The 27,991-nt window shown below is 36.0% G+C and overlaps 1 pseudogene; it reads left to right on the top strand.

Annotated features, from left to right (window-relative positions):
- The first annotated feature begins 2,324 nt into the window (after positions 1 to 2,324).
- LOC149259711 (large ribosomal subunit protein eL21x/eL21w pseudogene) lies at positions 2,325 to 27,991 on the top strand (annotated as a pseudogene).

The following is a 27,991-nucleotide window of genomic DNA, read 5'->3' as shown; positions in this document are numbered from 1 at the left end:
ATGAGTCTGTGTGTACTTAGAGAAAGTGGTCATGTTAGCTTCCTTGAAAATAATAATCTCTTGGAGAAATTGTCTTGTTGGATGAGCTGTGTTGATTGCTTGATTTTGATGCATAAAGGATAAGTAAACCTTGTTTTTGCATCTTGATTTTTATGCCTAAAGATAGATATCTTTAATAATTTCTTGAAAGGGAATCTTGAGGAAACCTCACATCGGAAGATAGAAGAATGAGGTTAAAATGACTTCCTTTAAGAAAGAGGTATGTAGTTTGTTGTATGAGATGATGGTAGTATTCTAGTGAAAGGCTTATATGATAAGCAATGGTATGCACAAAGATTAGTCATTGTGATATAGAGTTATGATCTTTGTATGTTAGAGAGTTTATGCTTAATTATATTAATGATGCATGGCCAATGCTGGCCATAGTAAACATAAGATAATACTCCATTAATAACGATTTGGATTAAGACAACAGTCTATGGCAAAATTGAAAATGTTTAGATTATTAACTCAACTGTTGTTGACATTTATACATTAATGAATATTTGCATATGCTTTTATGCATGACAATATTGTATGCATGCACATTCTTGGAAATTGAATACGTGTTAACTGATGCATATTTATAACTAACGTTGCTGATGGGATTAAGTAGTGGTAGCTTAATGGCAACAAGAAAACTCATCACGTAAATTGCTGCAATGTGAATTGCAATCATAAATGAGAAAGAATGATGTTATATGATATGCATGAAATATGTTATTTGGAAAATTTGCATGCATACAACATGTATGATGGATATGTTTCCCATCAATCTAGATGTTGTGGACCCATGATGAGGGATAAGTGTAAATGCATGGTGTACATGCATGTTTATTTTGTTAATGATAATGATTATATGGTTCATTATGTAAATTACTTTGGGAAGGATTGGTAACAGAGAAATTTAACATGCCAGACAGTTGCAGATAGATGTGAAAGGCTAGAATGCCTTGGGTTGATGGCAGTTACCTGCCCGGAGGGGCTGATGGTACTTGTCTGCCTGGATTGTGAAAGGCTGGAATGCCTTGGGTTGATGGCAATTACCTGCCCGGAGGGGTTGATGGTACTTGTCTACCCGGAGTTGGGTTGATGGCAGCTACCTGCCCGGAAGGGTTGATGGTACTTGTCTGCCCAGATTTCCTCTCCCTGGAATTCTTGAGCTGGTTGGCCAGTGGAATTCCACGTTAGACCTGGTAAGGTCTCTATCAAAGAAACTGTCTGGATGTGAAAATGACTCGGTCTGGTTGTGGAAACCAGTTCCCATGGGTTGGGAATTCTTAGCCTGTTATGGTTCTCATAGCTAAAGAAATGAACGAATCAGCTATATGATATGTTGAAGATGAATTTTACATATAGTTGTGTAAAATATGTTATGCACATTTAACAAGAAATGAGCTTAGTGTTCAATAAGGAGTTATTGGAAAATTTAATTCCTTTATTGTATTATTAATTTTGTGAACATCTTAGTGGGAGCTAAGACAGTTTTTGCTTGATGCAGTGATTGACTGTTTTGATGATTAGAGAGCTAGGTGCTCTTTTGGTACTTTTAGTAGTACTCAGTGGATGCTTTTAGTGAGAATTCGTTCAGTGTGCACGTGAGCAGTGATTTATCATTTGATGATTAGTGTTAGTGCTCTTTAAGTACTTGTAAAAGTACCGTGATTTAGAAATCATCTAGCATTGCACAATTGATTGTTAGTCAAACGTATTTCATTTGACTCAAAATATAGTGACTAATGCGATTGAATCTGTTAGTCATATATTCCAGGAATTACTTACCATGGAGGGTTGAAGAGTTGTCCAACCACTATTAAAATGCTTACGTGAAGGCATTCATGATTTTCAAGAATAGATGGTAAGTAATGGTAAGTTGACACAGGGAATTGTTTATTATGAATGAATAAGGGCCAAGTGGTGGCGATTAGAAGTTGCATATTTTTGCAATTACGAATGCTTATGACCATTGATGCTTATAACTAATGATATTTCTTATGACTATATCATTACTATTTTGTTTGTTGCATTTCTTGGAATGACAACTTTGATTTTAAAGAGGAAGGATCACACTTTGTGTGGTTTAAATGGTATATCACGAGTAAAATATTAAGTTCCGATGAAATATGAACACTGGGGACGGTGTTCCTGTTAAGGGGGGGAGTATGTAACATCCCTACCGGGTAACTCATCATAATTAACAGTTATGAATAGTTATTTAGTTTCGGAACTAATCCTTAGCATTCGGAACTGATTCTTGAATTTGGATATTGGAAATGAGATCGAATATGGGGAGGAAGGGGGCAGTTATTGATTTTCTGTTCCCCATGCACCTTCTCCAACGAACTCAACCCGATGAATCGAACTATGGAATCGGGTCCACTACTCATTTTTTCTGCTGGCTTGGCGAGGTGCCCTCGTCGTGGGGAATCAGACTCAACTCGTCTCTCAGATGGCTTCCTTGCTTCAGGGACCGGGCCGATGTAGACTTATCTAATGATTCCTCTCTCCGGATGGCGAGGAGAGATTTGGAAAGCACTGACCGTTATCGTTTACAGGGCTGCATCAAAGCCAACGCCCGTGCCAACGGATTGTCCGATCTGCCTGGCCGAATTTGCATAAGGAGAAAAGGTGAGAGTGCTGCCGAATGGTAATCATCGTTTCCATTTGGAATGCATCGATGCATGGCTTGTCTTGCATTCTTCCTGCCCTTTCCTAATTCTCCACAAAGAAAGACGTGGAACCGCGGAAATTGTTCAAGAGATAGAGCCAAACAATAGCATGGAAATAGTCGTAGAGGCCAGGGATTCAACCCAAGCAGTCGGACTGGTTTCTTTACACACTGAAACGTTCCAAGGAAGTCCGCAGGTCGCAGTTAGGAATCTGTCAATGTTGCCTAGTCCAGCTTAGTTTTCCGAATGGCTTCCTTGAAATAGGCAAGAGCGTGCAACAACAATCTGGTGGCTCATTCTTTGGTTTTTCAAGGTGGAGCTGAAGGTGAATATGAAGAGATCAACAGTTCTTAATACTCACGCCCAGATCTAAAGATAAGTAACTGCATTCTTATAGAGAGAATTTTAGTGCATGCATTAGAAGAATGATTGATTTTATATGTTCTCTTTGTAAAGAGAATAGGTTAATGCATGTGGTAATGTATATGGTAAAAGATTGATTAATTTATCTCTTTTCTTGGTTAAAGAAGTACTTAATGAGTCCATGCTTGTATCATTAAAAGACTATGTCCACTGCATATACTAAAGAAGGGATATTAGGATAAGCTAATGGCTCAAAGAACAGTCATCGTGTTATGGAGATGTGTTCTTTGTATGTTAGCAAAACTATGATAAATCTTGACCATTGTGTTATATGTTTTAAAAAGAAACACGGACTTGTAAACTAATGGTTAGATCTCTTAGAGAGAGATATGCACCAGTGTGAATAAGCATTGTGAAAAGTAGAACAAGAATTTACTTGAATAGATGTACTAGTTAGTAGTATGTTATGCTTGCTCATGCAGATGAGTAGATGATAAAAGATCATTTTTAGAGGTTGTTTAATGAATTATTGATATTGTAACTAATCTTGTTGCCAAGATTGTTGTCAACAACATTGACAGGAAAAGATGGCGGTTGGTGCCAAAGGAAAGTAATGTTTAACATTGGCAGGAAAAGGATTATTCGTCCATGCAGATGAGTTCAAGCTGCAGTATTGTCCATTGCTAGAACAATTATGCCACAAGGAATGTTGCATGTGGCGGTATGTAAATAAAATATTACATGAAAATTGTATTAGCTTTTAGCTAGTTATGTGACAGCTTAATGATAATTCATTGTAAAGATTTTAATACAATGGTTAAGGGATGGAATCCCTTATAAGCCATTGAGTGAGGGGTGAAAACCCTCACGAGCGTTTAATAATAAGATTAAACGTTTGCTGGTTTTCACCCTACGGGGTTTCCAGGGTATATCAGTGTTCGATGGTGTGATTGATGTGATTGCCTTTTGTGTCAGTTGGATGATGTTGAATCCTTGATGTTGATGCTTCTTTATTTGATGGTATGATCATAATGTCCAACTTAATATGGTTATGGAAATCGTGAAATGGATGCGATGAATTATGAGATAATTTATGTTATTACACTACCATGGTCGGGGCTAATGGTTATGCAACTTACTGACTGTTATTGCAATTTACTTGACGTATTAATGAACACTATGTCTAATGGTTAATGATGATTGTGGAGTTATGAATAATGATAAATTACTAGTGGGTAATTTGTATAAAAATTCTAACTTCCTACCTTTTACATGCGAGGTTACCGGGGTATGTGACATTTTGATTTATAATTTATAAGTAATTATATGTATGGCTGTTTAATTGGTGAGATTAAAAAAAATTTACTTTATTTAATTTTAGATTTTTATACTAGAAATTAGTTGATGAAAATGTAATTTATTCAAATTTACATTTTTAAACATAAATTATTTGGTGAAATTGTAATTTTGAATGGTTTATATTTTTGTTTTAGAAATCCAAAAATCTATTTAACATTTTCAAATACGTTTTCAAATTTCTTTATTGCAACCTAATTTATAATGATTTTTCAATATAATTTAAGTTCTTTACAAATGTTTATAACAAAACTAAAATAACTTTATTATTACATTTAATTGTATATTTCTGATTATGCAATAAAAGTACCTAATATAGTAATCATGAATAAACATACACTAACTGAAATTGTGATGCATTTCCACCTTCTTCTTTTTTAAGATTATTGTTTTAACTTCTCTCTTGTTTTCTAATCTTTAAATATTTGATTAGTTGTATCATAGTGTCTTCCTCCTTTATTCACCATACACTAATGGAACTTGTGATGCATTTTCATCTCTTCTAAGCTTATTGTTCTAACTCCTGCCTTGTCCTATAATTTTTATATATTTGATTAGTTGTATTAGAGTGTATTTATCGTTTATTCACCTTATTCCAAAATGCATGGGCTAGAGGTTGTTAATTAAGATTATCTAATTAGATTATGGATCATGATTTTTAGGAAGAAACAATTAAAACTTCACTTTCCCAAGGGGTTTCGTAAAAATATCAACCATATTGTCACATGTTTTACGGTATTCAATAAAAATTTCTTTCTACTAGACCTTTTCTCTCACAAAGTGAAACTGAGTATCTATGTGTTTTGTGTTCGTATGAAACACTCAATTGTTCACTAGTTTAATGGAGCTCTGGTTGTCACAATTGAGGACGGTCGCTTCTTTCTTCTCTTCTCCTACATCATGGAGAAGCCTCCTCAACCAGATAGCTTCACATGTCGCTACGCATATTCCTTCGTACTCCACTTCAGCTAAAGATAAAGACACAATGCTATGCCTTTTGCTACTCCACGTTATTACCCCAGATCCAATATTGAATGCATAACCCGTGATGGATCATCGATCATCCAGGTTACCGCAGTACACTTTTTGTCGCTACGCAATGACTTTCAATAGGTTTAGACATGAACAAGCTCAACACACTAAGAGAGTATGTTAAGTTTGGTCGAATTCTAGTTAGATATATCAGACTACCAACTAGCTTCTAGTACAAAGTAGTATCTTGCCCTTTAGAGCCATCATCTCTACACAATTTGAGTAACTGTTGCAAATGTACTGATGTTGTCTTACATTGTCCCATTTTCAACATTTTGAGTAGGCCTCTGACATAGTTTCCTTGAGTAAGGAAAGTCTGCACAGAGTCTCTCCACACTTCGAGACATAGACAATAATGTAAACTTTTTTGGTCATTCATCTGAGAATCCCGTGACATCTACAATTTGATTTCTTTGATTAATTCATCTGCATTACCTGTTATAATCATGTCATCCACATACAAGGAAATCAAAATTATCTATCCATGTTCATCATACATGGTATATAGATTTGGATCATTCTTACTCCTATGAAAACCATGTTGTAAGAAAAATGAATCACTCTTATTGTACCAAGACCTCGGTGGCTGTTTTAAACATAATGGTCCTTTTCCAATCTACACACCAAATGCTCCTACCCTTTCTTAACAAATCCTTCATGCTGCATTAATAAACCTCTTCTTTGAGATCATCATTTAAAAATGCAGATTGAACATCTTACTGGTGTAGGTTCCACTGATGTTTTGTAGCTACAACAATTAACATTATAATAGTATTCAATTTGGCTATAGGAGCAAAGGTTTCTTCATTGTCAATTCCCTCTTTCTATGAATAACCATTTGCTACTAGTCTAGCTTTAAATTTTTTTGTACTCCCATATGCAATACATTAGGTTTGTAAAGCCATTTACAACCTATGGGTATTTTTCCTTTAGGCAATTCAACTAGTTCCCAAGTATTATTTCTGATAATAGATTCAAATTATTCATTCATTGTGGCCCTCCACTCATGAGATTGACTAGCTTCTTTATAATTTGTGGGCTCTATACAATTTAAAATGTTTCACATTAAAGCATAGTTTTTCAATCTAGCTGGTATTTGAGTCTGCCTACCTTATCTTCTTGGTATTGGACTCACCCCAAATCTGTCTTCTTTAGACCTTAGTGGGCTCGACTTACTGATTGCATCACCTTCCTCTTCCTCTTTCTGTTGTTATTGTTGTTGTTGCTACTGTTGATGCATGTCCTCACTGCTTTCTTCTATCAACAATGGAATGTGCCACTCTTCAAGGATGTTCTCCTTATTTCACTCCTCAGCCTACTCATGAAATAGCACATATCTACTCGCAAAAACATTATCAGACAAAGGATTAAGCAAATTATAAGCTTTAAACTCAGTGCAGTATCCTACAAAGATGCATTTTGTGGCCTTAGAATCTAACTTCTTCCTATCATCCTTGGGAATATGGGCAAAGGCTTTTGACCCAAAAACCTTTAAATGATTTACTGTTGGCTTATATCCATAAACTGCTTCAAAAATATTTTTAAAATTGAGACATTTTGTTGGACTCCTATTTTTCAAGTATACTGTTGTGTTCATGGCTTCAGCTCAAAAACCATTAGATAGACCCTTACCTTGAAGCATACTTCGTTCACACTCCACAAGGATTCTATTCTTGCATTCAATAACTCCATTTTGCTATGGAGTGCGAGGTACTATGTACTTTTGAATAATCCCTTGATCCCTAAAAAATTTCATGAACTCTACCAATTTGTATTCTCCCCCTTTATCAGAGTGGAGATTTTAAAGAATTTTCCTGTTTTCTTCTCCACCATATTCTTGAATTCTTTAAAGAATTGAAATGCTTGACTCTTATTTATACTAAAATATACCCACGAGAATCTAGTGCAATCATTAGTAAAGAGTGAAAAGAATATGCACCACCTAGCAACCTACTCTGCATCGGTCCACATATATCTATATGCAAAAGCTCCGAAATATCTCTTTTCTTCCTATCAACATTCAAAGGAAACTCTTCTCTATTCAATTTCCCCTATGCACATCCATCACATTCCAACTAAATATTTTGAAAAGTAGGTATTCCATCAACCATACCTTTTCTTTGTAGCAGCATGAGATCTTTTAGGCTAAGATGACCGAATCTTTGATGCCAAATATTCTCAGTTGTCAATCGTGTTGAAGCCACAACTTGGTGTGTCATACTCTTGATGTTCAACCTATATATGACTCCCACATGCACTCTTGATGCAACATGATTTGAATAATGCGACTTGCAGGTCTTGATCTACCATCATTGAAAGAAAGAAAATTTTCTTCTTGATCCCGAGTACATACATCACATTTTTAATATATCTGATATTACCATCAGGCAACATCACCAGAATGTCACCATACCCCTTGATCTAATAACCTCTCTCGTAACCTAATTATACATTATCTCCATAAGCAGTTTCTTCAAAATTTTCGAACCAATGTCTATTACCTATCATATGTGAAGATGCGCCTGAATCTATAAACCATATTTCAGACTCATCCTCCTCAATTACTGAAAGAGCATAATTAGCTACAAATAATCGAAGATTATGACCGTCAAATTCATCGAAAAAATTCCCTGTGTGTTTTCTCTGTTGATTTCTAGCCTCATCTCTTTGTCTCTTAAAAAAAGCTTAGCAAAGTGACTAGTTTTCTCACAGTAAAAACATTTAATGTCAGATTTCTTACCATTATTACTTGGACACATACCTCTAAATGGTCTCTTCTAAAAAATTCCACCACCTCTCCGTCATTATGGTTGTTTCCCTTTGTATGTCTTCTTCTTCACCATCAGAACAAGATTGAAACTCTATGGTCTCAAATTTTGTCACCGCTCTTCTTCCTGTATCAGGATTCCTATTAGGTCCTCAAATGCAGGGGTTTCCTTCCTTGTAGACAAGCCTATGATGAACATCTAGTATTCTTCTGTCATCCCTTTCAATGTAATTGTGACAAGATCGGAATCAGACACCTTCTCCCTGATGTCTCCTAATTTGACCTACTTGTCCTTGACCCATGCAATGAATCCATCAACAGATTCATTCTCCTCCATCCTCATGGAAACAAACTTTCCTTTGAATTAGAAGATGCGATTTGTGTTCTATGTCTAGTAGAGTTTCTTAAGTGTAGTCCAAATGTCACTCGACGATTTATAGTTTTTGATATGTGGGATAATATTATATTTAACATAAATATTCAATAAGACTTTTTCCTTATTCTCCCTTTTATCCGAATCCTGCATTAGTGTTTTCATTCTGTCTACTTCCATGGTTCACTTCTACTCATCATCACTGATGATCGATCAAGCGCTCGATCCCTTAAGCAATGTTTATAGCTTGAATTTCCAATTGGTATAATTGGTCCCATCGAGTTTATTAGACTCGTTGAAATAAGATTCGGTAAAATTGTTCATTTTTTACTGATTGGAATCTCAATCCCTCGATCTACAGACGATTATCAACAAGTGAAAAATTAGAAGCTACAAAAAAGATGATCTCAAAAGATACCGAAACCTTTGAATCAATCACGGATCTACCACCGAACTTCTCGATTTGCCTTCAATCTAGTCAATCTACGACAAATCTACCACAATCTTTGTGTCTGCAGCTCATATCTGCCACCAAGATGCCCAATTTGAAGCTCAAAACCATAAAAACATGCCATCACTATTTTAGACTGAAGAACAATGATGATTTAAAATCACTCTAAGGAGAGAGGAGAGGTAGATCATCGTGCGTTTGACCGTAAGGTCTGCGATGATCATCGATTCTATCAGGCCGAAAGATGCAATGACTGCTTTGTGCTCAACTGAAGATATGCTAAGACCTATAAGAAAAAAATTCTCCTGTGAGTAATGTACATCACTCCTAACCACCTAGATTCTAGAAATGTGAGCATTGAGGCACCTATGTTACCATTGGGGCACTATAGCCATGAAGGCTCTATAGCCACCACGGCTCTAATATAACCTATAAGGCTCTACAGGTAAATTAGACTTGCCACATCTGAGCTCCAGTACCATGTTAGAGAACTGGAAAGAAAAACGTGAATTGAATTAACTAGCAGCTCATAGGTGAGCAAGTTTCAGCTGCAGACTGCACAAACTGGAGCATACACACTGATATTCAATTGACCAAATATGAGACAATAAATATATCTCAAAAGAATAGGGAGGTGAGAACAAACTCCTACAACCTAGGAATTAATCCCAACTTAAGGAGTTACGTTATAACCATGTAACCATTTCTCCATTAATACAATATAATATTAATTATTTTCAACTAGTTTCAATATGCCTTAACAACAACTAATTGTTGGTTAACTTTTCATATGGTTCCATGATCTTCTCAATTTGTGAAATGCATTGCTGATCATATTTGTGAATTAATTTGGTGATGAGATTAAGTATGGATTTTCCATTGCCTTGAATGATTTCATCATATTCATTGAAATCCTCTTAACTCTTGCAGTTCACTATTAATTTATTATTCTCAATCTTCTATCCCAAAGGTAAAGTGTTGGGTTGGCTCTCTTTAATGTAACAAAATATCTAAATCCAAATACACTAGAAAGGGCTTGAAAATGCTAACAACTAAAAATTAATCAAATTATTTATGTTATTCTTAAATAAAATTATGAGCTTCCTTGTACATCAGTTTAAGTGATTTTCTTAAATAAATATTTTACACTATGTGTTATCACTCCAAAATTTATTTTGAGTCGTTAGAAAAGAAATGATAGAGGTAACCACAAACCTACTTTGGAGATTAGGATCTAGCCTTCCTAATGCTCAGAGAGGGCTCTCTCTTTGTTTAACTTTGTTTAATTAATTGGTTTTAGGCCAATTATGATTGTACTTGGGTTTTGGTTTTGATTTTGATTTGGTGGTGGGATCACTTACTTAGATTGATAGATGGATGTCTTTTACCATTAGGCTATGGGGTCAAATGTCAAGCAAACAAGACTGGATCAAGTTCTAAAAATAATGTCCATAGGGCAAGGTAGCTGAGTTATTTCGGATCTTAAGGCTATATGGTGAAGTTGATTTCAATCGGATCGAGGGAGAAATTAATGGTTCCTTCGGCCGGATTATGAAGGAAGTGAAAGAGGTCAATTGGGATGGGAGAGAAATTAAGGATTATTAGATCCAGATATCAGAAGAAAACATTAGAATGATTAACTATTCAAGACATACTGTACTTAAACAAATTTTGAAATAAATCACAAATTAATTCATTCACTTTAGATAACATGTAACTTTGTGAAATACATAAGAAAATAACAAATTTGACAAAGAAAATACTTCACTGTAATAGTTGAACACATGAATTCTGTAATGTATCTCTTGATTACTCAATCTAATCTAGTAAAATAACCCTCATGTTTATGATTAATAAAACTCTACAAATGTCTATAAATCCACACATAATTCTTCGAATTATGAAGTTTTATACAAAAAAAGTTTACAAAATATCCCAAATTGTCTTGGGAATTAATCTAGGAGAAAGAAATATCTTCATGCAAGAAGATACAGACATATGTTCAACTGCTCTATGTTGTCCTTGTTTATCAGGTTTTGCTATCTTTATGCTTTGATATTTTGTTGTTTATTATTTGCCTTGTTGTTAGTCTTCATGCTTACTGTTCTTTTTACTTTGCCCTTTCTCAACTGATACACTTTACCTGATACTCTTTTGCCTGGCTTGATCTGTCATTTTCTTTTACTGTTCTTTTTACTTTGATTGTGCATTTTCACAGTAAGTCATTCAACTTCTCCCATGTGTTTGCCTCTGGGAATTAAATATTTACCATCTTCGTGTAGATTTTATCTGCTTCTGTGTACTTAGAAAAAGTGGGTTTGTTCACAAAAAGGTGTTTTGCCTCATGCTGGAGGTAAAACGGGTTCTCAAATGTCTGATATAGAACCTTTCTAGTACACATTCCCTTCATAACAGAATTACTTGCTTGATATATGGCCACTTCTCTTATTCTTCTGTTGTAGTCTTCTCGTGGCATCAATTTTTCATTTATCACCAAGGGATTTGGCAGGCATTTCTGCCTCAAATATAAAACTTTACCATGAACCTCTCTATAGCAAGCTACATGGTTTTGCATTTGTCCTTAAGGTTTAACATCAAATTCATCTTGGTGAGGACTTTTTTCACTTCTAGTATTGTGCATGTCCTATCAAGTATATCCAATTCTTGCAATTCATATTTGTTTATGGAGTTGATGAAATGAATTATTCTGGTGGCTTCCTCTGGCATGTCTCCCAGTTCAGCCTTAACTCTCTGAACTGCTTTTGTAGCATTTTTTAGTAAGTCACTTTGTTCAAAAATTACTTGAATGGATGGCTAAATACCATTGACAGAGTCAATGATATTGGCCCATAACTATTCCTTAGCTTAGCTAAGTGGCTCCATTAATGTTAATTACTTCTCCAAGCTCTTCATTCTTTCAGTCAACCTGGTTAACTTCTGAAATTCTTCCTTGTGCATAATCTGCACAAAATTATTATCATTCTCTAGACTTGTTATCTTTTCCTTAAACTTGTTTATTTATGTGGTCTAAATGGACATGTCTTCCATTGCCTTGACAAAATCACTTTCCTCGTTACCTAGCTAAGCTACTGCTAATGTTGAATTTGTTGTTGATGTAGATGTTGTGGTATATGTTAGTGTTGTAGCTGGTGGAGCTGTAGGAGCCAATGAAGCTACCACGATGGCTGGTACTATTTTGGTGACTATTGGAATGACAGTGGCAGTGGTAGTCTCAAGGCTAACCTATTTCAACTGTATTAAGCTATCCAACTCCTTCTCCATTTCCTTCAATTGGTCATTTAGTTGGAGAATAAGGTCCATCATTTCCTCTTGATGAGTTTGACTTTCTAAGACCTCTTTTGTCTGTGGATGATTTGAATGAGGTAGTTTCAATCATTTTATGAGAGCAACAATGTCCTCATTCTTTTTCTTTATCAACTTCTCAGCAGCCTTGATATCATTGGGATCATGTCCAAGCAGAATCACCAAGTCTTCTAGTGACTTGATTTTGTTTTCCTTGGCCTATGAGGAGGCCTTTTCCAACTTGTATTGTGCAGTGATATTATCTAATGAACTTTGAAGTTTGTGTGTAGTCATAGATTTAACTATCAAAGTGGAATAGATCATCTCACCTACCTATTTCTGAAACTCAATTTGGTTAATGCGATGAACATCCTTGGCAAAAAATTAAAAATCTATTTTCCTATAGTCCATTAATGATCTTGGTTGTAGAATGTAGGTTGCATGAATGTCATCTGCATTTTCCCTGTTTTCGTGTCAAAGGATGACATTAATCTGTTTTGATTTGTAGGTGTCTTCTTGAAGTATCGGGCATAAGTTCCATCTTTCAATTTCTCATTCCTCAACTTAATTTCCTTGTATCTATCTTTGATATCCTTCTCTTTATCCATGGGCCTAGTGAATGAAGAGACCTCAATGTTGAGTTTTCTCTCAATAAGTTGGGTATTTGAGGTAGAGAGCTAGTGTGTTTCTCCTGAAGCTTATGGGCCTCTACTTCTTCCCACCATTGTATCATTGTCAATGATTTCCATTGATTTTATGGTGTCTTCCTTTTTAGTTACAGGATTAAGCCTCAGCCTGTTCCTGTAACTGATCTCAAATTATTCATCTGTGGTTTCCATGGCTGAACTAGAACCCTCTTCCCTAGTTTTCTTTACATTTTTGTCTTCATTTGTTGGAGTTTGTAAAAGAGGAGGAATATTCATTGTTTCTCCTAGGTGTGGAACCTGTAGAAAGGAACTATTGTCAATCTACTTTTCCACATCAAATTAATGTACTCTCCACATAAACTATAGTGTTTCCCATTTCTATCAAAGTGTTTTCCAACCATTCAGACTAGTTGGAAAATCTCTCAATGTCTAGCCTGGGATGATGTATGAAAGGGCCCAATTTGACTTTGAGCCTTAGTTTATTTATGACTCCTTGAGGGTCATATTGCCACATAAAACTATTCTTAAATTTCATCTACTATAGAATGTTATCTGCCTCTAGTCCAGATTCCATATTATTACAAATAAAGGGGACCAATTGATTTTTCATTTTGATTTGAGTCTTCTTCTTGGATTCCAGGAAGTTAACTTCATCCGAGTTTATTATCTACCTAAAGTACTCTAATGTAAATAACCTGACGGGGAGGTATTTGGGTCGTTTGTAGGGAGCCAGTTGGCATCCATATATCGTTATCTCTGTGTGGTGCTGGTATAAATACCAATCTCACACTTTATTGGTCTAAATACCAATCTCACACTTTATTGTTCTTTTCAAACCATAAAAAACTTTTAATTTCCTGACTGATCCCAGGCTAATAGCTACTGGTTAGCATGTTTACAATAGGATGCACAAATGAATCAATTAAGTCTTTGTAGGAAAAAACAGTGGAGTATTCTTGGATCACTCGTGTCCAAAAGATGAATGATCTTGGATTGCCTATGGTGTCCAACTTCTGAATGTAGATTGGAGACTTATCTGACTAAGAGTAGAGGAACATGTGAAACAAAACTGAAGAGTACTTGAAAACTTTGTCATTTGGTAGTCTAATGAATTTTTCATGTATTCTGTCTGCTATGAACTAAGCATAGTTATACATTATAGGAGGAGGCTTTCCTGGGAAAAATATAGAAAGGAATGCTAGGACAACCTCATCCACATGCTCATCTATGGTGTATCCTAAAATGCAAGAGAGCATGGTAATAATTTGTCTACCTCTCTCAGAAAAAATGGCAGCAGCATAAGGGGAACTATCTATTGGAGTGTGAGACTCTTTAATGGTGAAAGTTTGAATAATCTGAGCCTTCTTGGGTATGTCTAACTTGGTATAAAGATCAAGCAAGCCTTCAATTGAAAGTGGGGTGTCATTTTGGCTTGGCTAGCTTTGCAACATTTGATTAATGGATTGTGCAATGATGGTGGATAAAACTTGTTGGTCAAAGGTTACAATGGCTCTTTGATTGGTTCTGTAGCAAGCTTGGTAGAAATGAATGGTTTCTAGGAATGGATGTACCTATGGGAAATAGTACTTGGGAAAATTGGACTCGCAAATGTGAATGCCATCATTCTGGCTTAATTTTTTGCCTTTTCTCTAGTAGTGGAGTTTCAATAGGTAGGTAGGGGAAGCTATTTCCTTAATTTGAAAGTCTCAGTCTGCTAAGGCAAGGTTGTAAATTTCCAGGTGAGGGGTTTGCAGAGGTCTTATGTCTAGAGAGGTTCGGGAAGCCATAATTAGGTTTTACTAAATTTAATTAGGCTTTTGGTGTTTTGAGGAGTGAGGTTTAGACACTCTGGAATAGTGGGAGGGTAATTACAGTATGTAAAAGGGTTTGGGATGTACAAATAAGTTTCTCTTCCCTTTTTTGTTGAAGCAACAGTCAGACCTTATATTTAATTAATAAGTAAATAAAATACATAAAATACAACAATCCATGAAGAGGTGTGGACCAAGGGAAAAACCATTCTCAATCTGTTATCGGGCCAAAGGCAAAAGCCTCGACCCCTACAAACCAAACCTCAAAACTCTCAAAAGCAAAAAAGTGTTGAAGGCGGCTAACAAGAATAAAGAATCAGACTCAAAGAGGAACAAATGTACTAACCTATAAGGATTTCATGTCTGAATAGCTCACAAACCCGCGAACCTATAGAGTGTACAAAAAAAATCATTTCCTGCCATGAAAATTTTGCATCTCACCAAGAATAAAATGCATTAATGCTTCCGACCATCTTCTTGACTTGCATATGTAATCTCAACCGTCGAACCTCCTCACCTGATCCAACAACTGTGGCTGATTTTGCAGTACTTAGAAGCATGATGCTTACCCACATGGACCAACTAACTTACTCGATCGATCCCAAACGTAGATCCACCTTGCTTAATATGATTGAGGATCATATCACACAGGTCTACATCATCGAACAATAGCGCGCGATGAGGGTTGTATTCTATCTGACCCTACTACCATGTGTAGTTCCCTGAATGGAATCACTCCCATTTTGGAAAAACCACTTCCCACTTGAAAGGATTGCGGTCACCAAAAAACTGCCCCAGACATGGCATTGCGATAAAAGAAGGAAAACCCAGGGTTTTGAGGCCACTGAGAGTTCTTGGATTCTGATCTCTCACTATATCTACTCTACCGGAACAAATAAAATATGTAACTCCCGCCATCCTGTTGATCATCCAAAAGCCAGAGTCTCTCGAGCTACTACCTCCTGGAGCCTCTATGAACGTACTTTCCCTAGTTGCGAAGGCTGACAATGGGTTGCACCCACTAAAGACCTGACTATGAAAAAACCATTAATCATAAAGAAACTGAGTCATCTGGACCATGACTCCATGGCTCTATTCCGAAACACCATCTTATCCTCATCTGCCTGGTTGTAACAATTTTCCTTTAATCTGTTCTAAGGCAACTCTTGCCAACTCGTCGCAACCGTATATTCTCTGTAGATCACTCCTTGATTGGCCAAAAGATCTGTCAATTTATTAGTTGTTCTTCACATATGTTTAAAACTTACTGTTTGAAGGCACTGGATGTGAAACTGAATCCGTTGAAAGACCTGGATCAACCTTTAGTTTCTTGAGGCTTTTTATGGCTTTGTACCCTAGCTGATTCTCTTGACCGAGTTAATGATTAACTTTGAATTATCTTCAACAATCACATTTTGGTAGTTATCTTGTTCTAGGAAATCTAAACATTGCTCCATAGACATTAATTCTACAATGTTCTTGTTGGCTCTTCCTAAGTGGCAATAGAAGACGAAAATAATACTTTTGTTCTCATCCCTTAACACCCCTCCATAACCAGCAGTGCCCGACTTGCCTTTTGAAGCTCCATCAATGTTGTATTTCAAAAAAACCTTAGGGGGAGGATGCTAGAAATCTTGCTCAGATTCCATTGTAATTACCTTCCTATCCAGGCCCTAGCAAACCCAGCTTACTAATAATTCTCAGTTATGTTGTTGAAGGTGTGTTCTTAGGGATATTTATCACTATAGTGCCGACCATCTCCTTGAGCTGTTTTAAGATCTACTCATAAAGGAGTTGCGATGGCTTCCTTTCGTTCTTGAAGATTCTATTGTTCCTTTCTTTCTAGACATTCCAAATCATGAAGCTTGGCATAAGAGCCCATGCTTAGCCAAGAACTTCATAATCTAAAAAGTTTCTTCTCTAGTTGTTTAGGGTGTTTATAATACTCCCTTTGTCCCTATTATTCTGTTGGAAAATGGTGGCAAACGAATCCCACAACATGGAGGTAAAAATGCAATTGTTGAGAAGGTGCTCCATTGTTTCCTCTTGGGCTTCACAGAGCTGGCATCTGGAAGGCCAAAAGACACTCCTCTTCCAAATGTTATCCCAGGTCAAAATTTTCCTATGCTGAACCAGCCACATGAGGAGTTTAATTTTTATCCAGCCTTGATGCCTCCATAGGACTTGCCAAATCCTATCCAGAACATAGGAATCCAGTTCAAGGAGTATGAGTTTGGCCTCTTTAATATTAAAGGTACCGTGATTATTATTGCCCCATCTCAGTTGGTCAAGCCCCCCTAACATTAAAATCTTCATTTGTTCTAAAATTTTCATTAGTCTCTCTGCTTTAGCTTTTAGGTGGTTGTCATCCCTAAAATAAAAGTTCCTCCAGGTTCTCCATTTTCCTATACTGTTGGTTTGGTCCCAAAAATATTTTACATTAGATAACCCTTTAGAATCTGAAGGTCCCCCAAGTCCTCTTTTAACAATATAGGTTCTTGTTGCCATTTATCCTCCCAGAATAAAGATAAGTCTCCTCCTCTGATCTCCCAGAAACTGTTTTCTTTTACTAGGCCCCTATTGTTCCCCCTTGCCCCAAAGAAAGTCTCTTTGTATGGTTCTAAATTGTTGCAGGACTCCTTTTGGTGCTGGGAGAGCTGATAGCATGAAGATTGGGATTGATTGAAGGAAAACCTTTGTACGCACCAACCTACTGGCCAAGTTTAAAGATCTAATAGTCCATTTCCTCATTTTATCCTGCAACTTATTAATCACCAGCTCCTAGATGCTCTTGTGTAAAGGTTTGGCTATTAGAGGAACTCCCAAATATTTTGATGGTAAGATATCACCTTGAAAGCCCAAAATTTTGGAGATATTCCTCTGAATAGCAATATTACTATTAAAGAAAAAAATCTTAGATTTCGAGAGATTAACTTCCATACCTGAAACCATGGAAAAGTCACTCAGGATTTGCTTATACATAAGAGCTTCTTTGACCGTGGAGATTCCCTGTAGCATGGTATCATCAACAAATTGTTGATGAGTCAAGGCCTGTCAATTTTTAGAAAGTTGGAGACCTTTGATCTTGCCAACTTCTTTTGCATGCTTGATAGACTGACCCAGTCCTTCCACGATGAGGATGAAGATAATGGGAGGGAGTGGGTCACCTTGCCTGAGGCCTCTTGAAGGAATAAAAGTCTCTAAGAGAGAACCATTAACCAAAATTTAAAAGATGGAAGAAGTAACTAGGGCCATGACCCATCTAACCCAATTGCGATCAAACCCAAAAGCAATAAGAACTTTCATGATATAGGTCCAATTCAGCTTATCATAAGCTTTGGCTACGTCCAATTGCATGATCATTCCAGTCTTCCTATTCGTAGTTAGAGAGTGCACCACCTGATGTGCTTGAATGATGTTATTGAGAATTTTTCTACCTTCCACATATCCAGATTGTTCCATAGAATCTACGGAAGGAAGAAGAGGTTTGATTCTATTAGCCACAACCTTGGATATTATTTTGTAAACAACATTGCAGAAAGTTATGGGTCTAAACCTGATAGGAGTTTAAGCCAAATCATGTTTAGGGATCAGGGAGATAAAGGAGGTATTTATCACCTTCAAAATAGTTCTATTCATCTTGGAATCTTCTACTACATTTAGAATATCCTGTTTGACTATATTCCAGTATGCTTTAAAGAAATCTACATTGAAACCATCTGGGCCTAGCGCCTTACCATTTTGGATTTCTTCGAGGACTTCACTGACCTCCTCTTCAATCACTGGCCTATTAAGGTTGAAATTGTCCTCTCTAGACGCCAGCCTAGGTATATGTCTTGTTAAGTCCCTGATGGAATGTTCTCTATCTGCACAGGTTTCCTTTGCTATACCTCAAAAGTGTTGAACTAGCATAGCTTCTATTTCTTCATGAGAATTGATAACTTTACCTCCCTCATCCTTGATCGATGAAATCTTGTTGTGAGCTCTATTTTCCATAGTGGATCTATGGAAAAATCTAGTGTTACATTCTCCTTCTTTTAGCCATTGAACTCTAGATTTCTATCTCCAAAATATTTCCTCTTGTTTGCATAAATTCTCCAAGTCTTTATGATATTTGGTGACTTGATCACTTCTGACTTTATCAAAGCCATCCATGGTAAGGGCTTGGTTGAGTTCCTGCATTTTACCTTCAACATATTTTTTTGCTTCAAAAATATTGTCATATTCATTCTTGTTCCAATCTTTGAGCCTGAGCTTGATATGTTTTAGTATTTTTTGTAGAAGGAACATTCTTATGCCCTGAATATTCAAATATTCTGACAACCAGTTGGCAATGCTGCTGATGAAATCTGGGTGGGAAAGCCAGACATTCTCAAATCTGAAAGGTCCATTCCAGGGGGTACCAATGCCCTGAACCTCCAGTTGAACCGGCCAATGATCAGAGCCTCCAAAGGGGATAACTTTTGCTACCATTTCCTTGTCATTGAGCATAAGGTCCTTTGAGATTATGAATCTGTCTAATTTTGAGGCCACCTGAGACTCTCCTCCTCTTTTATTGCTCCAAGTAAAGATACCATTACTCATTACAATTTCCACTAGCTTCATATTATCTATAAAGGTTTGAAATGCCATAAAGTCTTTACCTAGAATTCTGGTTCACCCTTTTTTCTCTGAAAGTGATTTGATCATGTTCAAATCACCCCCAAGATCCATGGTATTCCTGCATGTCTATCTCTGAGATCCTCCAGAGAATCTAAAAACTTGAGTTTACCATCCATTATTTCGGGGCCATACACATTCGTGACCAGGTAGGTTTCCTTATCTCCCACAAGCTGAATGACCACTGAGAAATAATCCCTGGTTGCATCAACATCTATAATGTCAATTTTTTTGGGGTTCCAAAGAGTGAGTATGCTTCCTGATGTATTCTCTGCTTTGACCTCTAGAAACTCAAATTGATTGAACCATTTTCTATGAATTTATTTTAATTTTTGAATGGAACATTTAGTTTCCTCAATGAAGATCACATTGGTGCTTCTTGTTTCATTCTATTACTAAGTGATCTTTGTTTTCCTTTACTACCTAGACCCCTAATATTCCAAGAAGTGAACCTCATTACTAAATATTTGTAAAGGAGTAGTTTTTAAAGTATTTCATCTTACCTGAATCTATCATTAGCTTTCCATATTCCATCGATAGCTAATTCTGCTTTTTCCTGCCTCTTTTAGTTCTTGGGTTTCTGGCTGCTAATCCTGGTGTGGTTTTCATAGTTTTCACACCTTCCCTGCCCTGCCTTTCATTGTTTCTTTGCTTCTCCAACCTTTTGGTATGAGTTTTCCATATAAGCAGCTACTAAACTCTATTGAACTCCTCTGGAGGTAATGAGTATATCCACTCCCTGGTTCCTTGTTTCAAGAATCCTTCCAGATCTAGGTTCTCTTTTATCAAGAATCTCCTATAGTTCATGGTCCTCCATCTCCATCTCACTCTGGGTCATTTCCTGGTCCATTTTCAATTTTGTATCACTCATCATAGTTTCCTTCTGCTTATTAATATCTTGTGTTTGTTCACCATCTTCTTCGTTCTCTTCCTCCATTGGACTTCCTCCCTTTGCTTGATTTGCTTTTGCTATCTCTTATTCCTCTTCTAGTACTTGGAACCTGTTCTGAATGGCTTGTTGCCCTTCTGTTTGATGTAGCTTCGGCCCCCTTTAGCCTCCTTTTCATTTATATACCACTTCTTGAAAGCTTTCAGTATCTTTCATGGTGTTAGCTCTACTCTTGTTTTCTATTTTACTCAGAGGACGGTCTCTAAATAGGTTCCCATGCTCATGACATTTGCGACATATGAATGGAATATGTTTATAATCCACTGTTTGCACCCATTTTTCATCAAACACTTCCAAGATTACCTCATGTGGTAGAGCTCCAGAGAGATCCATATCCACACATATTCTTGCAAAGGAAGTATATTTTCCCCTTCTAGTGGCCTCAAAAGCTTTGACAAAATGTCGTAACTTATTTTCTATGACAGATAAGGATTTTTTTTGCCAGTAATCAAGAGGTAGGGAGTAGAGTCTAACCCAAATTGGGACCAAGGTAAAAGTCTCACGCTCTAGGATAAAATTCATAATCCATGGTCGCATATAAAGGCCTGTTGCTGCATAAAAGTAGGGCCCTCCTTCAAATACTCTTTCCTTATCTTCAATATTTGCAAAGACCACAGTAAAGAATCCCTTTGACCCAAGATGTAGGTCTATTCTTCCTTTTGGTTTCTAGTGGTATTTAATCCACGTTTGTAAAGATTTTTTAGTGGGCCATAAGCCCATGAATTTACAAATGATTGCATATGTCTGCATGTGGTCCATGTGTGCCTGCAGAGCAGGATCATTTAAAACTACTCTAGGTTTGATCATAGCTTTGGGTTTGCATGGTCCCTTTTGTGCTTTGTCTTTTGTTCCTTGTTCCTTGTCTGCTTCCTCATTTTCTTTAGTGCTATTATTCTCCCTTGATTTAGTACCATCTTTCTCCTCTTCAATGTTCCTTTTCCTTCCATCTGAAGGACCTTTATCATATTCTATTGGTTTTTTACCTCTGCTGGCCACAACCTTCTTGTAGGAGGGGTGGAGCTCCCTCCTTCATGTCCTTCAATGGAGAACAACCTCTGCAAAAGCCTGTAACCCTATCTAATCTTCTTTGCGCTGTTAAATGTTGTCAAATTAATTTAAAGGTTAAAACATATATTAATGTCGATGATAGTCACCAAAAATAAGTTTCTCTTCAATTTTAGTAGGGTTTCTTAATTAATTCAATTAATTAACCACTTAATTACAACTGTGCGTTTTCAAATTCAATGGTCATTATGGTTTTTTCCAAGAATATCTGGAAATTAGCAACTTGGCGTGCAGAGGGATTATGTGGTAACTGCAGAAGGTATTGATGCTTCAACTGTCAATTGGCTACTTCAATTGGGTATCAGCAGTGCCTTCAGGGGGAAAAAGGTGGTCAATTTGGTCGCACAGAGGTTTAACATGTCACAAATGGCTTAGCAGAGGTTTACAGTGAAAACGTAAGAAAAGAGCGAATTGGGGCCTTTTCGACCTTTTAACCTATAACGGTCACATTTTGGCATGGAAATTATTAAATGAACAGTGGGAAATTTTTAGTTTCGGTGAGGAGGTGTTTTTGTGCACCATCGCACCGCTTTTGGATGACAGGCAATATTTTTCTTGAGCATGCAATGGAACATAGTTCTGCCACGTAGCCAAAGAGTGCTCAGCCAAAACCCTGAATCTCGTGTGCTTTCAGTCTATTAACTGTCGGACAATGAATCTGTGTGATATGGTTGTACAACGTCGGATCTAGGGGTAGGAGATCAGAGGTATATCTCGTAGTTAAGTTGCACGGATGCAGTCGGCAAAGTGATTTGGTGAGGCCCAGGATTTAATTACAGATAATTGTAATTAATTAACCAATAATGTTGGGATTTTGAATATAAATAAATGGTTAATTAAGGTGGGACCATGGGTTATATGGAGGGGTTTTCTTTAACTTCACCAAGGGTTGGTGCGTCAAAAAGATATCGAGGAAATATGAAGTGGGGATGTTAATTAAAAAATGCGGGGGAATATCAAAAACTTAGGATAAAAGGTTTTTTGTGGGTTTTCAAGGGGAAAAGGGAAATTAATAAGGGTGGAAAGTGATAATTGTAATGGGGAATGGGTTTCGCACTAGGGAAATGGGTTTTTCGGAAGGGGTATGATTTTTTGAAGGGTTATTTCTAGGGGGAGTGTTTGAAACCAAGAGGTAAAAGGTCAAAATGCTGGGAAAAGGGTATTTACAAGTAATGAAGGGATAATGGGGGAAATTAGCAAATAAGTATGTGGGGGTGTAGTGAAATGAGGGGAAATTAGTAAGCAAACTTGGTGAGAATCCTTTCTTTCTCACATTTCCTCCTACACATGAAACATAGGATTGAACATGATAAACGTGTTTTTGACTTAGCAACCTTGTGCACTTTGCAAAACTTCCTCTACCTGTAATTTATTTACCCTAACTGTTTCTCTTAATTTATTGGGTGCATTTGAACATGCTGACCCTTTATTTCCTTTTATTTTGATAAGCAAACTATCTAATTCTAACCTTATAACTTCCAATGGCTTTGATTAAACTGATGAGCTCATTATTATTCTCTACCTAACTACTGATCTGCTAGGGTTAAACAGTTTAGCTTGATCTTTATTCCCTATCTATGAACAAAAAATTTATAGCATGAATGAGTCAAGATTAAACCTTTTTACCATCATGGATTGTGGCATTTTTGACAAGTTGCACTCAACCTTATTTTGCATACTAGAGTAAAAAGTACTAGCATTTGAATTTGCACACTTTCATGATCTATTTTTATCTCACTTTGGTGTTCATATTTTTCATTTTTTTGACCTTTTTTCTTTTCTTTTGTCCTTCGATTATTATTTTAGGAATACCCTCTTTACATTTTTTTAATTTTTAATATGGAAAACATTTTGCAGAAAGAAAAAATATGTACAATATTACAAGACTAACCATAGCCAATTCAAAATTATGAACCCTATTATTATAGGACTGTAACAGTGGTTCCATGTGGGAATGGAATTTCCTGGTGAAATGTCAAAAACTTTACAATTAGTAGCCTTTTGAAATTCTAAATTTTGTTTATCTTGTGACTACTCCTTTGTAATCTTATTTATTCATACTTATGATGGTAAACCTTTCAAAGCTCAGGGCCTTCTCTCCGGGATTCAACACTAAAAGATTACCATCCAATTGAATCTATAATCTACAATGTTATATACAATGAGAAAAGTAAAATGAGCTACTATTAATCTGTGGATAAGTAGTGCTTCAACATTCTACCATTGACAAGTCCTCCTGGTAGATCTGCTTCATTTAACTTTCTCAAGAAAAATGCATTGTTACCTCTGTAACCATAAAAGATATAAGGGCCTTGCCATAGGAAATCAAATTTTCCATGTTTACCTTTGTCTTCTCTTCTAGAATCCCGTTTGAGAACTTTATCACCTATGTAAAAATCATCAACTTTGGTCTTTTTGTCAAAAATCCTTTTGATTTTATCCTGGATTACTTGTGATTTGGGATAGACTTCTTCTATGGTTTTTTGCAAGTGTATTGTTTGATTTATCCTCCTTTGGATATCATTTGGTTCTACTTATAACTCTTGAATGATATTCATCATTGGTACTCCCAAAGAGGAAGGAAAAATATCATCCATTCCATATACTAGTTGATAAGGAGATGTACCAATGGCTTTTTTTTGTAGTTAGTCCGTCTGCCCATAAAGCATTAACCAAGTTTTTATTCTACGTCTTCTTATTGTCCTCTAGTAGTTTCTTGATGACATTGACAAGGATTTTGTTTGAGGATTTTGCAATTCCATTACCTTGGGGGTAATAGGCACTGGAATGGCTAAGGGTAATGTGACATTTGTTACAAAATTCTAACATTTTCTTGGATTTGAAAGTAGCTACATTATCAGTGAAGAGATTTTGGGGGCATCCAAATCATGAAAGGATATTATTTTCAAGGAATGAGATAATGGCAGATTTTGTGGCTTGTTTAGAAGGGATGGCTTGTATCCATTTTGTAAAGTAATCAGTGGCTATCGAAATCCATTTATGCTGGGCTGAGGAGGATGTGTGAATTTCTCCAATGAAGTCTAAACCCCATTGTTGAAAATTCATTTTTGTGGAGATTGGTTTGAGAGGTAGTGGTAAGAGTTTTCTGTTACCCTAAAATATTTGGCACTGATGACAAGAGGTCACATGTTAGTTGACATCAACAAAACGGGTGATCCAGTAAAAACTTTCCCTTAGAATCTTGTTAGCAGTTGTTTTCCAATATAGATGTCCTCCACAATCTCTTGCATGAAATTATTGAATAGCTTTGTTAGCTTCATCTTTCAATAAAAAATTTAATAGATTTCCACCATTATCTTTCCAAAATAAAGCATTATCTATGATACAATATTTCATTGATTTAATTTTCAAAATACTAGCTTTAGTTCCAGATAAACCAGGAGGAGCTTGTCGGTTTAGTAAAACAAATATGATATTTGCATACCAAGGTGAATCTGTAAAAGTTTCATTGATTTGTGGAGTCACCATCTCTTCCTAATCATTTAGGCTACCAATGAAATTTATATCTAAGGCCTGACAGTCCGATTCAGCCATAAGTTTAGCTAAACCTTGGCCTTTGGTAAGTTTTGTAGGCTTTATTTGTATGTCATATTCTAAAATAGTGGAAATCCATTTGCCTCTCTTTCCTTCAGGTCCATCCTGTGTCAGAATGTCCTTTACTACTGAAAACAATGTAAACTTTGAAACGGGAACTATAAACTCAAAACGGGAACTCTGGCCAAAAAACCCCGAAAAAACATCAAAAACAGTGCTAAAAACGAAAAGTGTGTATACTGGAACGATGATTTTATTTTTTAGGGGTCAATTTTGAACATGTTTTAAAAATGGCAGTGACTACGAAATTTACTACGAAATTTTCGTGCAAAATACAGCTTCAAAATGAAAAAGTGATATACTGGAACGATGATTTTTTTTTTAGGGTCAATTTTCAAATTTTTTAAAAAATGCTAGTAAAACCAAATTTTTATGTGCTACGAATCACCCCAAACAGTGCTTACTGGGCATCCAATACTATATATATGTATATGTGGGGTCTATGAATAAATAAAGATCATTGTTGTGTGTGAATAATGTTGTTTAAAGAAATTCGTTATAAAACTACAAAGAAGAAAGATGAGGTTTTACAACCAACTAAATTGAGACCTCCTTTTCTAAACAGTCAAAAGAAAGTAGGAACAGTATAGATAGGTCGAAACCCTCTTCCTTTCTAGTATAAAAGAAAAGGAATTTATCACTCTTGAAATAAACATTATATATAGAGTTCGATAAATGTCTTCACCAAGAGTCATATCCACTATAAACAAGACTTAGACAAGTAAACATTTACTATCAAAAAATGCAGCAAAATATCATGAAGTTAAAGAAAATGCAACTTACGCTTGGGAATATATACATATCGCATAAACTCTGTGTCCGAATGGCTAATGACCGTGAGAGAAAACTAACCAATTTGTCTAAAAGAAACGAGGTTATAACGAGAGCCACAACAATGGTAGATAAAAGAAATGAGTTTATAACAAGAGCCACAACAGTGGTGGATAGAAGTTTGTGACAAGAACGGAAAGGACCATCTACCTTTGACTTTGCTTTGCTGCTTACTTAGGTATACTCTGTAACTTTTTCTTGATCTGCACTTGAAACTGGATCCAAGATCATTCAAGCTTTATTCAAGACAAAAAGCTCTTTTTAGGATAGAGAAGTAAAAACTATATTTGAGATCTCTCTTTTAGAAATTTGCAATGGAAATTCTTGATTAATGTCCCAAAAAAGTCATACATATGCGTGTACCAATATAAATATGTTAGAAAAGAAAAAACTATTGTAATTAAATAAATAAATTTAACAATATCATATATAAACACTAAATAAACATGGATAGAACAGGCCAGCTAAGTACAAAAATAGAGACATGGATAAAACAGGGCAACTAAGTACAAAAATCGAGACATGGATAAAACAGAGTAACTACGTACAAAAAATCGAGACAATGAATCTCGATAATACAATATATATCATCAAGTGACTAACTACGAACAAAAATCAAGACAATGAATCTTGATAATACAATATATATCATCAAGTTCATCGCAAATAGATAGTACATTCATTTGTGAATAATCATGTTCCTCTTAAAATAGATATACTATTTAGTTTCTTAAGATAGATATACTATTTACTTTCTATTTGTACCTATATAGTTTCTTTCTTACATAGAGATACACATAATTATATGAAGACACAAAAAGAGAGATAGATATTTACGTTGTTACAATAGATAAAAAAAAAAAAAACGAGACAAATTACATTAGCCCTGTGATGTGAACTTTTTATGAAAAATAAGGCACAACATATTATCATTGCAAGAAATTGAAGAGGTTGAAAAACAAATCTAAAATAGCATCTATGCTCAACAATATGTCGGTTGAGCCTTGTTCAATGTCAATGCCCTGTAAAAGAGTTGGATTAAAGATGTTTTAGAACTTCATTTCCAAAAAGGCAAAATTTTTATTGTAATTTTTTACTTCATTAAATAGATCGTATTTTGTCAACATTAAATAGATTGGATTTTGTCAACATTGTTAGCAAAATGTATGCCATGAAATCAAATGAAAAATGCGCCAATCGATGTACAGTTGTACAATATGAAAATCAGTGTATTGCCACATCACATAACTCGATAATAATATGCTCAACTTATATATTCAGATTTTCATTAATACCCAGAGTTTACCTGAGTCGTATTTATTTCACTTTGCCAAAAACATAATCACAATCGAAAAGAACCATAAACTAAGATTTGTTCATTTGAAGGGTCGCGAAACCATAAATATATAGTTTTACCAGGGATTGCATAGTGATATATAGTGTTTTGAAAATGCTAAGGGAAAATACTTATGATTTGATTCCAGCTGCGTAGGATGGAAAAAAACTATATAATTATAACACCAACGTGTTACGATGAGATGAGAGTTGTTACCTATTTCAAAATGCAGCGTGTGCTAGGAATTGCATTAGGAATTGCATCGGACGAGGGATCTATTCGCCAGGCCCTTCAGGAAGAAGGGATATGCCCAGATCAGCGCATATCTGAGGACCTTCAAGATAGGTGAGTACGTGGACGTTAAGGTCAATGGTTCGATTCACAAAGGGATGCCTCACAAGTTCTACCATGGCCGCACGGGCGTTGTCTGGAACGTCACCAAGTGAGCCATCGGCGTGGAAAAGGTTCGTAACAAGATTATCAAAAAGAGAATTCATGTTCGAATTGAGCATGTGCAACCATCTAGGTGCGCAGAGGATGCCTTGTTAAGAAGAAAAACCAATGACCGATTGAAGGCAGAGGCTTAAGCACGTGGTGAGCCTCCTCTCAGTACCAAGAGGTAGCCTGAAGGCCCTAAGCCAGGATTTCTTGTTGAGGGTGCTGTTTTGGAGACAGTCCCACCTATTCCATATGATGTTGTTAATGATTTGAAGGGTGGATATTAA

This window comes from Pinus tabuliformis, chromosome 6, assembly GCF_031772625.1.
Source record: "Pinus tabuliformis cultivar Carrire ecotype Pingquan chromosome 6, CPIR1, whole genome shotgun sequence".
In the NCBI taxonomy this organism is placed as follows: domain Eukaryota; kingdom Viridiplantae; phylum Streptophyta; class Pinopsida; order Pinales; family Pinaceae; genus Pinus; species Pinus tabuliformis.
Note: the sequence above shows the minus strand (reverse complement) of the source record. Positions and strands in the feature narration are given on the sequence as shown.